This window comes from Vigna unguiculata, chromosome 10 (genome assembly GCF_037176805.1).
Source record: "Vigna unguiculata cultivar grain cowpea cultivar isolate G323 ecotype 2 chromosome 10, ASM3717680v1, whole genome shotgun sequence".
In the NCBI taxonomy this organism is placed as follows: domain Eukaryota; kingdom Viridiplantae; phylum Streptophyta; class Magnoliopsida; order Fabales; family Fabaceae; genus Vigna; species Vigna unguiculata.
The window spans coordinates 35,754,164-35,758,558 of NC_140801.1; the positions used below are offsets into that span (position 1 = coordinate 35,754,164).

The 4,395-nt window shown below is 31.6% G+C and overlaps 1 long non-coding RNA gene across 1 annotated transcript; it reads left to right on the top strand.

The window, feature by feature from the left end:
* Positions 1-1,732: 1,732 nt before the first annotated feature.
* On the top strand, positions 1,733-4,115 carry LOC146882459 (uncharacterized). The gene is made up of 3 exons (XR_014985225.1): positions 1,733-1,852; positions 1,948-2,027; positions 3,914-4,115. It is a non-coding gene; the product is annotated as an uncharacterized LOC146882459 (long non-coding RNA).
* Positions 4,116-4,395: the final 280 nt, after the last annotated feature.

Sequence of the window (4,395 nt, forward strand, 5' to 3'; positions counted from 1 at the left end):
TAAAGTTGGCAAAAACCCTAAAACCAAAAACAATTATGGGACTTCACATTTAAGTCGTCATATCTATTCATGTAAAAGTATTGCAAACTTAGATATGGATCTCAGTCTTGATCAAGAAGGAAAGTTTGGGACACGAAAAATCAATCAAAAGGTTCATCGTAAGTTACTTGCGAGAGCCATAATTAAACATGGTCTTCCTTATAATTTCGTTGAGTACGAAGGAATTAGGGAGTGGATAAAATACATTAATCCAGATGTTGACATGAAATGTAGGAACACCACTGTTTTAGATGTGGAGAAGGAATACATTGAAGAGAGGGATAAAGTTAAGCAAATCATGTCTAGGATTCCTAATAGAATTTGTTTAACTTCTGATGTTTGGACTGCAATTACTTCTGAGGGTTATATTTGCCTAACTGCACATTTTGTTGATGAAAACTGGAAATTGACAAGTAAGATTCTGAACTTTTGTCGAATGAAACCACCACACACGGGTGCTGAACTAGAAAGTGTTGTATTTGATTGCCTAAAGCAATGGGGTATTGATAAGAAAATTTTCACCATTACCTTGGACAATGCTTCTGCTAATAATACCTTGCAAGATATTTTAAAAAGCCATCTTTGTGTTCAAAGAAATTTATTATGTGATGGTGAGTTTTTTCACGTTCGATGTTGTGCTCATACTCTTAATTTGATAGTTCAAGATGGTTTAAAGGTGGTTGACAAAGCACTTCATAACATTAGAGAAAGTGTTAAGTATGTTAAATCATCGGATGGAAGAACTCTCAAATTCAAAGAATGTGTTAGTGATGTTGGCATAAATATGAGCATTGGTTTGAGATTAGATGTGATTACAAGATGGAATTCGACTTATTTGATGCTTGAAAGTGCAATAAGATACAAACAAGCTTTTGAAATTCTTAAAGTGGTTGATAGAAGTTATAAAAATTGTCCATCTTCTGAGGAATGGGATAAGGGAGAGAAAATGTGTCAATTCTTAGAACCATTTTATGAAATCACAAACATGATGTCTGGTTCATCTTATCCCACTTCAAATTTGTATTTTATGGAAATTTGGAAGATTCAATTAATCATTGAAGAGAATTTGTTGAATGAAGATGTCATTTTAAAGACAATGGCTTTGAATATGAAGGAGAAGTTTAAAAAGTATTGGAAGGAGTATAGTATTGTGTTAGCTTTTGGAGCTATTCTTGACCCACGACTAAAGGTTGATTTTATAGTGTATTGTTATAAAAAGTTGGATCTTCTAACTTATGAAGAGAAAACTAAGAAAGTGTTAGAAAAGTTCAAGATGTTATTTGGAGATTATGCAAAGAACTTGTCTATCTCTAGTGGTTCTCTTTCCCAATCTCCTACGGAATTCGTCTTCATGTCTCAATCCAATATCGAAGAGAGTAAGGCCAAAAGATCAAGGATTATTTCGGTAAGTATTTTATACTTGGTGTTCACTATTTTCATTTTTTTCTTGTTTCGTTTTGATAATTAATATGTAATACATTGTAGGATTTTAAAATGTATCAAAATGAATCAAAATCCATAATTGGCAAGAGCGAGGTAGATGTTTACCTAGATGAACCAACAATAGATGATGAAGAAAGTGAAGATTTTGATGTACTCAAATATTGGAAGACTAATGAGAAAAAATTCCCTATATTGTCTATAATGGCTCGAGATGTGCTTAGTATTCCAATTACTACTGTGGCATCAGATTCAGCTTTTAGCAAAGGTGGGCATGTACTTTCCAAATATAGAAGCTCTATTCTTCCTGATCATGTGCAAATGTTGATTTGTACTCAAAGTTGGTTATACGGACTTTCTGAAAATCCTAGTGGTAAGTTTATATATTATTGTTTTTAAAATTACTTTACATTGTATAATTAACTCTAGACTAATAGTTTGATTATCTATTAATTGTTTCTGAGATAGATGAAGTTGTGCATGATATTTTTGGACATGAGGGAATCACTGATGAGTCTAAACTTCTTGAAGATGTTGAAGATTAACAGGTTCAATTACTGCTTCACAAGAACATGTTTTTAGCTTTTGTTTTCTTTTGAAAAGCATTACTATTTTAGATTCAGATATTTTACATAGTCATTATATATGTAAATCTGTGAAATATATGTTTAGATCTTCAATGGATTTGATATGAATCTATTTGACAACCAAAGTAAGCATTGATAACTATAATTAGCAGTGACTGAGTAATATAGTGTATTTTGTTAGAAAATTTTCAAAATGAAGATATCAAAACATATCTCTAGAAAATGACAGACCTTGAAGATGAAAAAAAATGTCTTCGACTGTTTTTTATTTATTTTAGAATCAAAAATTTATTTATTGCTTTGATAGAGATAATTTTTCAGATTTATAAGGTTAGAAAAGACCACAAACCTTGACCAAAACAGTATAATTTTTACATGTAAGTTACTTTATTTTTGTTTTTCCATTGTATTTTACTTTTCATATTGTCCTTTATTTGTTCCATGTGCCAAATTTCTATCCATTAGTCAATCTTGCTTTTCAAATTATCTTTCAAAGTGTGTCTCCAATCAACTCTCGTTATAGGCTGCATAATTGTCAAGTTTTATTTAATGAAAATGGATTATATCGTGCTTTTCTGTCATTCAGGCTAGAATATTTAATGAAAATGGATTATGTTCAGTTTCATATTTTGAGTTTGGTTTCAAGGAAGATATAGATACGACTATTTGGAAAGCATTTCAGTAAGATCCAGAGGGAGTTCTTCAAAATAGAAAAGAAATCATGGAAACTTCTATAATCTAGATTTAATATGACAGAATAAAACCCCTGTAGTTTCATAGGTTAATGATCGCAATATTTGGATAGGCATGGTTGTTTCCTTTTTTTTTTGTGCTTTTGGTTATGTAGTAAGGTTCACCTATGACTAGTAGCATGTGGGTGAATTTGGATTTTAGCTTTTTGGTGGAGTTTTGTTTCGCGGTGTCTATTGTGATGTTGTCTGATCTGTTTCACTAATAATTTCAGAAGTACTTCCTTATTTCTTGTGTTATAGATTTCATGATTTTGAAAAGGGGATGGCATTAATAACAAAAAATTGTTTTCACCATTTCCTTTACCAAAATTTACAGAGTTTTGCGCGAAATAGTTTTATTTTGCATATTTGAGGATGTTGAATATACCAGTTTGAACAGAGAATAATACTGCTAAAAAATTGAAGTTTGATGTTTCAAACCATGAAAGTGAATTGCCTAGTTTCTCATCCTTAGTTTATTTTAAATTCCGAACTTGATTTTATTGTTCTTTCTATTTAGTTTGTGATTATAATATATTATTTGTACACCATGTGATTGAAAATTTAATTTAGACAGTCCATCATTGGCGCCACAAGAAGCATGATTATTTTGGAGTGTAAACATGACTTGATACTATTTTCTGTTACATACATAATAAATTTAAACTCCCACATGATGTGGTGGATGATATTAAACTGATATGCCGAGTAGAAAAATTCACACTGATCTTTTGAAAAGAACCATTTGCTACTGCTATTGTTTCAAGCCATGAAAAGAACCATTTGCGAATGCTATTGTTTCTAGCCATCTAAGTTGCTATTCTGTACAAATATTTGCTATCTGGTGGTGCCTAGTCAGAGTGTTATGCCAAAAAAAATGGTAGTTGAGCAACAAACTATGTAAATCTTGGAAGATACATGGAATTGCGATTCATGCCATGACTAAAATGCTTGAGCAAGAATTTTGGTTTAATTTTCACTAATTTTTACTCAAAAATCTTCTTTCATAAGCCATACATTTTGTATTTATATCTACTTACATGGTTTTTTTTCCATTGACAGAGGGTACTCTTATTGAGCACTTAGACTAATTTTTTTTGTTCTTTTGTTTTCCAGTGATATCAAAATATCTTAGTAAGGACAACACAGACTTTGACCATCATACTTGAAGTGGCTGTATCCAAGCAATCTATGATGTCTTCTATAGCTCAAGCTATTAGAGTGTTATTCTTAAGGTCTATTAGCTATTGGATCTTTGGATGAAAGGATATGTTAATGATAATATCCTTTTATGAATGGAAAAACAGTATAATTGTGAATGTGTTGTATGAAGTCACATATCTTTTTGGCATGGATTGTTCTGATTTATGTTTAAATTTAAGTGAGTGATGTTTTTATTTCTCTTGCAATGGCTGGTACAATTAATTGGAATTTGGAAGCTTAGACTTTTGTCATATAATTTTTTTTCATGTTTATAGAAAAGCCCATGGGTTGGCCCAGGCCCACAGGGCTTTTGTGGGCTTTTTAGCCCTGTGGGCTTTTTTAGTGGGGGGCTTTTTGGCCCTGTGGGCTTTTTTAGCCATAGCCCACATGGGCCA